The sequence below is a fragment of the Parus major genome, chromosome 11 (assembly GCF_001522545.3).
Source record: "Parus major isolate Abel chromosome 11, Parus_major1.1, whole genome shotgun sequence".
Taxonomy (NCBI): Eukaryota; Metazoa; Chordata; class Aves; order Passeriformes; family Paridae; genus Parus; species Parus major.
In genome coordinates this window covers 6,692,595-6,704,587 of record NC_031780.1, presented here as the reverse complement: position 1 = coordinate 6,704,587, position 11,993 = coordinate 6,692,595, and the positions used below count along the sequence as shown (strand labels likewise).

Here is an 11,993-nt window from a genome sequence, read left to right as displayed (position 1 = left end):
CCGCTGCCACTGCCGGTCGCGCCCCCCACACTCACCCGCGGCTCCCACTATGGCGGCGGCAGCGGCCCCGTGCGCGGCGCGAGCCCCCTCAGCCTCTCTCGCCCGCGCTGCCGCCCCGCCCCGCTCCGCCCGGCCCCTCGGCATGCTGGGACAGCGAGTCACACCGGCCGCCAGCCGCACACTGAAAGAGGAGAGTAGAACTACAACTCCCGACAAGTCCCGCGCCAAACCCCGCGGTGGCTCATTTAAATGAGGGAAGGGGCCCGCGCGCCGCTGGCCCCGCGGCGGCGCCCCGGAGCATTGTGGGATCGTGGGGGAGCGGAGCGGAGAGGGGCGCGGCGCCTGGGGAGTAACGGGGACAGGGTTGTTTCCCTGTGGGACGGGATTGTCACCCTGTGGGACGGGATTGTCACCCTTTGGGATGGGATTGTACCTCTTTGGGATGGAGTTGTTCCCGTTAGGGTCAGGACTACACCCCTCTGGGACAGGGTTGTACCCTCGCACAAAGCAGAACCCGCGGCCCTGAGTGGGGACGTGGGTGGTCAGCCACACAACTGCAGGTCCTGAAGTTAATTTTTGTTTCCCCCAGAAGAGCTATACAGTGACAATTTTAAAAAAAAATTGCTCGACTTGGTTGCAATGAAAAGTTAGCAAAGAAGGTGTGGGGTGGTAGAAAAACGCCTTCAAATAAATACTTGTGAACTTGTTAGTGGTCTAAAAAGTGTGGGTTGGGTCTCACTGGAGCCCTCCCATATTCCCTCAAGCAGCAGCAGCAGAGAGGACTCATAAGGGTACAGGAATTGTCAGGATTTAGGATTACATTTAGGCTGTGGACACTTAAATTACTGGATTTCTTGTGTAACTGCAAAGCTGAACTGGTTGGTGGTCTGGTACTACAATGGTGGATATGGGTTACTTAGGGAATACATGACTTGTTTAGTGCTTCAGCTCTGCAGCTCAGAGATGCTGGGCAAAGATACATCATCTAAAATAAAATTATTAACCCTCTGAGCCAAAAGCTATCATATTATTACATAAAAACTTTCAAAAAAACTGAAAAACACAAAACCTAAAAAAAAAATAAAACAATAATAAAGGCTAAAATTAGGTACAGAACCCAAGAAGTGAGTCACTATTAATCTGTAGAGGAATCGTTATGAATTTAAGGTTTTCCCTTAGAATCATAAAAGCCATTTAAAATAAACTTTCTTCAAGTCCCCTTCTAGGGCTGACATTTGATAATACACAGAAATGTGACAACCAAAAATAGCTAAAATGGGTAGAAGAAAAATATTGCAAGGGTACAGGCTGGATTAGAATGCAGAAAGGTGAGGGGTTGAAAGAGAAGAAAAATGTTTGCATTGAACAGCAGCAAAGTTTTGGGGTTTTTTGCTAGAATAGTAAGGTGCCTTCCTGCAGAATTAACCTCTTAAATTCCCTGAAGTATGGTTGCTCACTTCCTTAATTTAGCAGGAAATGGGAGAACATGTGCATGAGGAAAAGTGTCTGCCTTTATCAGAGTTTATCCTGCACTGGAAGGGACCCACAAGGATCATTGAGTCCAGCTCCTGGCCCTGCACAGGACAGCCCCAACAATCACAATCAGGCACAACAATCAGTGCCTGAGAGCACTGCCCAAACACTTCTGAAATCTGGCGGTGCTGTGACCGCTGCCCTGATATCTCTGCTGGTTCTTTAATTGACCTAAACTACTCAGTGGTAATACATCTGCTGGCCCATCGCTTAAAACCATTCCAGGACCTCCAAACCCACTCGATTCTTTGTCACATCCCATGATTGGATCTCCCCCCATCACAGACACTCTCTACAAACACTCAGTTTGTGTTTCCCCTGGGCTGCACAAAAGTTTAGGTTGTAGTGCAGCAAGTTCTTGTCCCATTCATGGGGCTGGGCATATAGTGGTAGAGGGAACATTGGCCACGTGGACCTACAGACCTTTTTAAATAAGGGACCACACTTCTTTCCTCTAACTCCTCTTATTCTTCAGTAACGTGTTCATCAGAATCTCCCTAAATATGCCCATACCAGTCCTCTGGATCCACATCTGCTGTCACCATCCTGAAGTGGATAATCCTATTGTTTGGGGTTTTTTTTGTTTTGACAAAGTCATTTCAGTCCCTCGTTCAAATAAACATATTTGCTATCCTTCCCTGGTCTTGTAAGACATCTGTCTCTAGCTGTTTCTCTGTTTCCAGTCTTCTGGAATAATCACGATGTGCCTGTACCAGGCACGCTCCCAAGGTGGCACACACGCTCTCTTTGCCGTGTCCTCTTCTGCTGCGGCCGCATTGCTGTGTCTCTACCTCCTCCTCCAACTCCTCCTTCACCCATTCCATCCCTAAAGGAGAAGGGGCACAGCCCTGACTCCCCAGAAACCCCTCTATTGACATCCTGCTGACTATGCCAAGTAAAATGTTGTGTAGTCTTATAAAAACAAGGCAAGTAATATATTCAAATGAGATTTATTTACAAAGCAGCTGGCAAAAGAGCTTTTATTTGCTCAGTGTGGCTCTTGCTGGCAGAGGGCCAGTCTTGCTAGAAGCAGAGTTGTGTTCACATCAGGCTGTGCTGAGGCTGCAGCTCCACTTGGGACACACTGCACTCCAGGGCTGGAGGTGCAAGCTTTTGGGCACAAGGAAGTTAGAAGGTGATGTGGTCTGATGCTTTCTTCTAGGATGAGAACCTGTCTTCAGAGTCTGTCTGTCCCCTGAGCCATCCCCACCAAACCTTCATTGATGCATTCCCTCCTCCCATCCCCTGCAGGGTTCCCTTGCACCTGGCGAGGAGCAAATGCTGAAAGGCACATGCCACCCTCCTGCTGTGTCACTTGAGCTCCTTGCATGCCCCCCAGCAGGATTCCTGGTGCCTGATTGCAGATCCAACTAAGATCCAGTCATGTCCAGAGATAAAATCCTGAAGTAGCTCCATAGGTGCTTTGTTGCTTTGTGCTGTGAGTTCTGCACTGCCAAAGACTGTAAACCTGTAGACATCTAGCCAAACCTGCTTATGTTATAGCCCTTTAAACCTGCTGATATTTTATTCTGCATTGACAATATTTAGATACTGTATTGGCAATAAGTTTATTCCTAATGATTCACATAATCATATATTTTGCACCTGGCCAAGAGTCTTCTCTCCATGAGTCTTCCACAATCCCCAGTGTTATCTGGGCCAAAGTACCACCAGAGGGTCATCCATGACCATCATAAGGGTGTCATTGGCTTCCTGATAAGGGTTTAGAGTATTAGCCACCCAATTCCAGTGGCAAGGGACATGGTGGGACTTCAAGAAGTGGTTAAGGCTGGCTATAAAAGTGCCAGGTGGATGGCACTTCACAAAGGTGGATGGAATTCTGTTCTTTGTCCTGAAGAGCTTCATCTGGGAGATGAGAAAAACTGCACAGGGTGTGATGAAATTTGCACCACGTGTGATCCAGGCCAGCTGCTGAGAACTGGGGAGAAAAGAGAGAGCAGGGAGAGGTTCAGGTGCTGGAAGATTCTGCACTGACCCCCAGTGAAGTACAGACTGTGTGAGTCCATCTGCCCAGATCACACTGGGGAAACAGCTCTTCCACCTCTGCCCTGGGCTGATCAAAAGCTGCTGGACCACACTGAGCAGGCTCGAGCCAAGCAGCTCTTTTGGCACCCTCCTCAAATATCACATCAAACAGCAAGGAAAAGGGCAGGGAAAGACTACCTTGTTATGGGATGTGTTATGCTTGTGTTGAGGCTGGACAAACTGGGGCAGAGTCAGTTTCTTAGTGCTGGCCAGCCTCTGCTTGATGGTGAGGGGCATCTGCTTCTGGAAGCCAGAGGGAATCAGCTGAAAGGCAAAAAACACCAAGAGCCTCAGAAATGCACTTCTTCATAGAGGCTTTTCTTGTTCACTTGCTACTGGTGAATACTTTGTGATCACAGCCACTAGGACAGTTCTGGAAGCCCTGGAAGTTACCTGCTGAAATATTTAACATCAGTAAATTAATGATATAGAGCAGAATGCAAATTCTGTAACCACGTGGCTCTGTCCCATTAGCTTCTCCGTGATTTGATGTGACATGTTTGGGGATTTCTGCTCCTAGTTAGCAGCATCCTGCTAAGGGCTCTCCCCGTGCTGTGAAGCCCTTCAGCAGGACAGAGGGGTCTGATGATTAACCGCGGGCTGGAAGCAGCAGCTTTCAGCCTGGTTCCATCAGCCGAGGAAGCAGGACCTGCCGCACGATGGCATTGTCTGCTGCAGAGAGCGGCAGAGGCTCCTCCAGCTCGGGAAACTCCGCAGGGCAGAGCGCGGTGTGAGCTCCTCGGGGCCCGCGGGACCCCTTCAGGAGCAGAAAAGGACAAAGGACGAGTGTCCCTCCCTCAAAGCCTGTCACATTAGGGCTGGGGGGCCAGTGCAGGGCCCTGGCCATGGGTGGGTTTGTTCCATATCAGCCATCCGGTGAGCGCCCAGGGGAAGCGGCGCATCCTTTGCTGATGAGGGCTTTTCCTCCCGGCGGATGCCGGCCAGTGATGGCCGGGGGGCTCACGGGGGCAGCTGCACCACTGCCCTGCTCCTCTCCCAGAGACAGCCTCTGCTCCTGCACTGCCGAGTGCTACCCCATCCCTTTTGCACAGCTCGGAGGAGCCTCGGCGGGTCCTGCTCCTCGCAGTTGCCTTGGTCCCTAAATTTCACCCCACTGGCCCGGAGTGGGTGAACTGCAGTTCCCCGGAGTCATGGGCTGGGGCTGGACAGGGAGGATGCCCGCACGCAGGGAGCACTCTGGGCTGTGGTCCAGGTCAGTGAGAAGGGACACAGACACGTCTGCTCTTTGTGCAAACAGTTCATTTTGTTTTGGCGCACAACTTTGGACAGGACTGCTTTTGCCCACAGACCTGGTTTGACATCAGCGCAGTCCTAGGGGGAGAAATCGTTCCCCAAATAACACTTTGAATCCCAGACATACCTCGTCTCTGCTTTCTTCAGTTCTTCCCTGCTGCCTCCTTGGGCTGATAAGAATAATCATAGCCTGGGGCTACCCTCCTTTTTAACTATCCTTAGCCAACAGCAAAATGCTAATGTCTGGCATCTAGTCTTTTAGGCGACAAGACAGCTGCATTGACCCTAAAAACACACCCACAGTCACGGCACAGGTCAGGAGCCCAAGAATCTCATGCACCAGGCAGTGAGACAGGCATGATGCTGTCATGGTGCCAGAAAGCAAGCTTGGCTAAGGCAAAAGCATGCTGCCCTGGAAACAGGCTGTCTCTGCTCATCTAAATGCCTTGTGGAGGGAGCAGCTCCCCAGTGGGGCTACAGCTGAAGCCCACAGCAGTGGCTCTGGGCACAGGCAGGGGGAGGATACACCCTGTTCTTGCAACGTGGGGTGCAGAAAAGCTGGGGTGGGAGAAGGAAAGGGTCTGGTGACCCCCTGGTCTCTCAGCTGAGCCAGCAAGGCTTGAAAAGGGTTAAGCACCTGGGCAGGGAAATGCTTGCCTGGGCTTGTTTTTCTGCCCAAGCCGTGTGTGTGTGTTTATTGTGCTGGGCCATGGAAAGGCTTGGTGGCTGCTGGAAGCTGTGCAGGTTTGCTGCTGCCTGAGTGTAACCCTGGGCACCAGCAGGAGCTTGGTGTGTGCCTGTGGCTCAGGCTCGCTGTGATATCCCATTCTATAGGAAATGTGTTGGGATGGAAGGGCTCAGCTCAGCCCAGGGGCTGCCAATGCCCGGCACAGCCACATCTGTCAGCTCATAGCACTGCACGTGGCAGCCCCCCTTGTTTTTGGGGCTGGCCCACAGGTGCCACCAGCCCTCATGGAGACACTGCTGGGGATCAGCCCCATGGCTCCACTGGAGAGAGGTTTGGGGATCTCTCCTTCACCCACCATCATGGCTTAATGAAAAACTCATGTCAAACAGTTCCCAGAGCCTTTGCTGGAAGGCTGGCAGACATCTCCTGCCCAGAGGAGACAGGAAGAGGTGAGCCTTTCTGAGAACAGAGCTGCTTCTGGTAAGCTCCTTCCTTCGAGACTGTCAGCGTGTGCAGACACGCTGGAGGGAGAAGTGGGAAGAGGGGATGTGGAGAGGTGCTGATGGTGCTGGCCTGTGCACGCCATGGGATGGGGCCTTGGGGCTGGCTCTGTGGCACATGGGGATTCACAGCACCCCAGGCAAAGGGCTGGGGCCAGGACCTGGCTGTTCCTGCCAGGAAGACACGAGAATGCCTTGCACAGGCACTGACTGCTCCTGCTGACATGGGAGGGAGGAATAGGGGGAGTAAGCAGAGCTGCTGCAAACAGGCACATGCCTTATCCCCTCCCACAGCCAAGGCAGCAGGCACTAGCCTGGCCTCAGGCTCTGGCAGAGGTGAAATAGCAGAGCCATGGCACTTTGCTAATCCCCATCTTCTGTCCAATCCACAGGGGCTCCAGAAGAATCCTTTACCAGGAATCAAAGGAGGGGAGAGCCCCCTTTATCACCTTGGGACAAAACACAGCACAGACACTCCTGTGCCAAGGGAGAGCCTGGCAGCAGCTCCAACAGCAGCCATGGTCTCCTGTGGCACATGAAGATTTCTGTCTTGCCCTCCTGACCACTGTTGCTGCCACTCTCATCTCTCCTCCCTGCAGGCCAGTGGCAAGAGACCTCCTGTCCACATATCAGGGAATCAGAACAGTTTGGGTTGGAAGGGATCTCTAAATGTCATCTAGTCCAATACCCCCTGCCATGGGCAGGGATGTCTTCCACTAGATCAGGTTGCTCAGAGCCCCATCCAACTTGGCTTTGAACAATTCCAGTCATGGGCCAGACACAGATCCTCTGGATAATCTGTGCCAGGGCCTTGCCACCCTCACAGGGAAGAATTTATTCCAAATACCTAATCTAACCCTGTTTTCTGTCAGTTTGAAGCCATCTTGCCTTGTCCTGTCATTCCATGTCCTTGTCCAAAGTCCTTCTCCTACTCTCTAGTCCTGTTAGTCCTGGAAAGGCTCTGAGGTATCCCTGGAACCTTCTCTTCTCCAGGCTGAACAAGCCCAGCTCTCTCAGCCTGTCTCCATAGCTGAGGTGCTCCAGCCCTCGGAGCATCTTGGTGGTGTCTGGACTGGCTCCAACATCTCCACACTCCTCCTGGGGCCCCAGAGCTGGGAGAACAGATCCTCTGTCTCTCCTCCATCGTGCCAGCTTTGTGGAGCTGTTCCCTTCAGGCCTGCAGCTACACAGAAGGATTGCAACATCAGGATGTCTCCCCAGCTCTGCAGGGACCTGGGCAGGAGCCAAGGGCTCAATGAGTTCGGGGAAGCCTGCTCTGGTAGAGTCCCTTCACACTCCTTCCCCTCAGCTGAAAAGCTGCCCAGGTTTCACCTCTGCCATCCAGGCATCTTTCCCAAGAGTTTCCCATCCCCTTTCCTTGGAAAGAGCTTGCTCCCCGTGGCTGTGTTGCTCTGTGGGGGGCAAGGGGCTGTTTAGAAAGAGCTAAACCATGTTGTGCACTGAAGATCTCAGTGTTTGTTTCTTTAGACACAATATTTCAAACAACTTCAGTCTCATTCCTTGCGGTGGACAGTGCAGCCCTTGGCAGCCTCCATGGGACAGGCACAGGATGAGTTTTCCTCAGTCCAGGCTGCTCCAGCTGCCAAGGTGAGGCACCAATTCCCACTGCAGGTGTGCACCTTTCCCTGCAGTGTCCCACTGGCATCAGCCAACAGTTTGCAGCTCAGGTGTGATGCTGCCAGGGGAAGGGCTGCATTCCACAGCCTAGCTGCCTTGGGATGCTGGCTGGTAGCTGTGGGAAATACAGACTATCAGCACTTGGCCCTGTGTGCTGGATCCCAAATTGGTTCTCATTTATAGAGAAGGAGGAAGCCATTGTGTACAGAGAAGTGAAAGCCAGCGTGATGTTCTCTACTACTTTTGAAAACACTTTCTACGTAAAGCAGTTTCCTTAAAACACAAGCCCCAGAGTGGTCAATTCTTCCAGATTTGTAGTTTTTCCATCCCCTGTGGAGACATTGGATGCAGACAGGTCCAAACATCTGTTTCTCATTTCCTGCTTTATTCTTTTATGTGAGAAAATATAAAGTCATGTGGTGCTAAGTAGGCTCTCTTGATCCCCTGCCATTTAATTCTCCCTCTTATTACAATAATGGCTCAAGAGCTCTACATGAAGCACAGAGGCTTCTCCAAAGGGCATCTCCAAAATAAGAGGCCACATTTGGCTCTAAGGAACCTTCTCCTGAGTTTGGCACTGGTGTCCTTGGCCAGGACAGGGGGGGTTAGTGGGTTGGTTTGTGTCAGAGCTGAGCTGCCAACACCCTGAGGAGAGGTGGGTTAGTGTGAGGATGAGCTGCCACGAGGCAGCTGGGAGCTTTGTCAGGGGAAAGAGAATCCCAATGTATGTCCAGAGCTGGAGTCATGTGTCAGTGTGTCGCCCTTGCAGCACCAACACTGGCTGCGCCATCCCAAAATCTAAATGTTCCTGCTGCCTCTTTCCAGCAAGACTCTGGGATGGAGGACAATCCTGTGGGCAGACAAGGATGATGTTACCAGGCCCTGCTCTAGTGTCACCAACTCCTGAGGCCTTGGGAGCTCCTGAACATGCTTCCCATGAAGTGGGAATCATCAACATTCTTATCTGATCCTTCTGGCATCCTTCTTTCAGGTCAGATATAAGCTCCTACCTCTCACTGACTTTCCCTTTTAATTCTCAGTCTTGACCTTATTCCAAGGAATACAGATCTACCGTAACAAACAGTTCTTCTTTCACAAAGACCCAAATAGCAAGAATTGCCAGCACGGAAACTCCCTAAAGGAGATGGGAGGTGTTCTGGGGCAATTTCCTGTTTGTTTAGGACACAGCCCGCATTCTTTTTATGTTTTTTTTTTAATATATATTGCTTTGCATATAAAGCTTTGCAGGTTCAAGGTGCTTTTTGCCTTCAAGAGCAATGCCTCAGGCATTAGTCATTTGTTCCCTCCACCTGTGAGGACCTTGACCCCCTGCACAGATCTAGCTGGTTGTGAACAGCCCTGGCAAAGCTGTGGTGGGTGGGAAATGCTGGGGCTGCTTTCACAGCTCCCCCAGGTAAGATGGGATCTGGAACTTGGACCTGTGGTATCTATGGTTTGGAGCAATAAACCAAGTTCTTGGCTAAAGGTTGGCAGTGAGTAACCAAAGGTTAGGGGATGACATCAGATCAGGCTTCTGAGTGTGCCTGGTGCCTGTCACCAATGTCCCCAGCAAACCTTGTTCTCCTTTTGTGTGCAGTGCTTAGGTAGCAGGACGTCTGTCCTGATATAAAAAAGTCTTTAGAGCAGAGCAGGAGCTGGAGGCACAGAGCCCAGACTCCAGCATGGACACTGAATTCTCTGGTATGACACTCTTTTGTGGGTGCTGAGGGTCACACCTGGGGCAGTGCTGGAAGGCCCAGAGCTTGCAGGACCAGTTGGTGCCCAGTGTCCAGTGTGGTCCCTCTGCCCACACTCCATGGCAGGAACACAGTTGAATATTTGTGAATGTTTTCCCCTTGTCCATATCTCCAAGCCTTCCTCAGCCACACTGTACTTACATACAGGGAGGAAAAAACAACCCTCTTCCTGTCACCTGCTTTTCTTTGTTGCTCTAACACCCTTCAGAGAGCCTTTGGGTGCAAAGGGTAACCTCAAGAAACCTCCCCAGGAGGAATGGGAACAGGCTGGGATAAGCTGGCCCTGGTTCCCAGTTACTCAGTTTTTCTGCTCTTGGTTCCCCTGAAGGCTCGGATGTCCCTGACTCGCAGGGTAGCACGCTCCATCCCTTGGATGCTGAGATTCTGGGATTGCTCATGTAGGAGGTTACCTGCCTGCTTGCACTCATCCATATCACAATTTAACCTACAGCTCCAGATCTACACCGAAAAACAACCCACTGTCGCTAGAAACAAAAGTGAAACTAAATCAAATTGAGGAAATAAGTTCCCAGACAATTCCTACTGTAACTAAAGAAGCTAAAATCTGCTGAAGGTCAGATGAGCTCAGAGAAGTCCTGAGATCCTTCACTGTCAGGCTGACACAATACCTGTGGTTTACCACTAGTTGTATCAGGAATATCTCCTGATACACCATCAGGTCCTCTGACTTTATGTTCTCCAATGCTGCAAAACCTCCAAGAGGTGCAGTAAGGGTCTGCCACTGGTGTGGAGGAGCAGATGTGGGATGGCATGGGATGGGATGGTGTAGGAAGTGGGTTGGGAGTGATGGTGCCAGTTTCTGCCAGCTGCAGCCCAGCTTTGTCACTACTGATTGGAGCTGCCTGCTCCCACTGGAGGCAGTTGCTGAGCCTCTGTGTCCTGCTTTTGGTGGGAAATACAGAGCTTGGTGGTGGCTTAGGCCCTCGCTGCTGCCAGCACCTGATGGCTCGTGGTGCCCCACAGAGCCACGCTGAGCCTGCAGCTGCCCTCCACACTCCTGCTGTGGAATTTCCTTCTGCAGATGTCACCTCCAAATCCAGCTGCTGAGCTCACAGGGAGCAAATGGAGATGTCCAAAAGTGACCTAGAGGAGTCCTCTGCCAGGTAAAACACCTCCAGCCTGACCTGCAGTGGAACAGCAGCTGCATTATCTGCCAGAGCGTAGCTTGTGCCTTAAAACAACAACGCCTGTGGCAAGTCAGGCCTTTGGCAAACAAAGCACTCCCCCTCCCACTTACCTGGATGTCAGAGCCCTTTCTCTGTTGTACCTATCTCTGGCAGCAAACCCTTTGCAGAAGAAGCAGAACCTGTTTCTTCAGGGGAGATGTGAGCATGTGTGGGCTGTGCCATCACTTCCAGCAGCCAAGGTGCCCAATGGCTTCAGGCAGTGCCATTTCCTGCAACAAGGAAAGGCTCTGTGTGGAGCCTGAGAAAACACTGCTTGGGGAAGGCTCAGAAAACATCCCAACAGACTCAGCATGTTCTGTTCTTGCTGGATCAAACACACTATGTCAAGCCTTAATTTTTATTTTATTTCCTTGAAATGGACTTTTTCTTCTAATACAGCATAAACAAAAGCTGAAGTTGCAGGCTGGGATTTTCACCAAATGCATTATCTAGAAACTTGGGGGTTTTCTCTTTGGAAAACTAAAATTGGAACCACTGGAATTTCCCACAGCACAGAGATGCTGGATTTCCACCAGCCCTAAGAAAACTTTGGCAATAAAGATCTCTAAGTTTATCTTCATCCTTCATTGGAGGGAGCTGGCAGGGGAAGATTGTTCTGAGAAGAAAGAGAAAGTAAGGGTGCAGGATGTGACTGCAGTGTTGGTATGTCGGCTTCTGACCTGGCTTGGGGCTGCTGCTGGAAAGCCCCGAGACAGCCTGGCTCTTGCAGATCTGGGGGTCTCCTGCTCTCAGCATCAGCAAGACCCCGATGTCAGAGCCCCTGTGTATGTGGAAAATCAGGCTGTCATTGCGAGGACACTGCAGGCAGCACGGCCAGGGCACAGGAGCTGCCTGCAGAGTCACTGGGTCCCTGCTCATCCCTCTCTTTGGTGATGCTCCTTAGAGGCAGCCTGGCCTGAGATCCAGGGGTAGCTGATGAACTCAGAATCCTGATTAGCAAATTCTGTCTATTTTGGCCTAATGACTGCTGTTATAAGATGGCTGCCAAAAATGAAAGGAATAACTGCTTTGGCATTTTGGGTAATTAATGAGCTTACTGAGCAGCGGGGAGCTGTAGCAGGAGGTGGGGGGAGCTTTACAAGCCTAAGGACAGCGCTGCCTTGGCGCAGGCTAAGAGAAACATCGGTGGGAGAGGAGGAGGGAGCAGCCGACCACTGAAAGTCCCTGCCTGAATAATTTGCCAAGTAGTCTGTGGCTGCTGTGGCCGTGTTAGGGAAAGCTGGTGTCCGTACACCTGGGGAATTCCAGGAGCCATCCCGCTCCACAGCAGACGCTATTCCCCCCCACCGTCCCTCCCTTCCCTCCGCCTCCTGTCGTCACCCTGGACACGTGTGACGGAGCCCAGTGACAACTACAGCTCTGGCTCGGG

At 51.5% G+C, this 11,993-nt stretch overlaps 1 protein-coding gene across 1 annotated transcript in view; it reads right to left on the bottom strand.

Moving 5' to 3' along the window:
- NUTF2 (nuclear transport factor 2) overlaps window positions 1–128 on the bottom strand; it is a 22,028-nt gene extending 21,900 nt beyond the window's left edge. The window contains exon 1 of the mRNA XM_015639704.3: window positions 36–128. The gene's annotated coding sequence lies outside the window, so the exon portion shown is untranslated. The remainder of the gene's footprint in view (window positions 1–35) is intronic.
- Window positions 129–11,993: the final 11,865 nt, after the last annotated feature.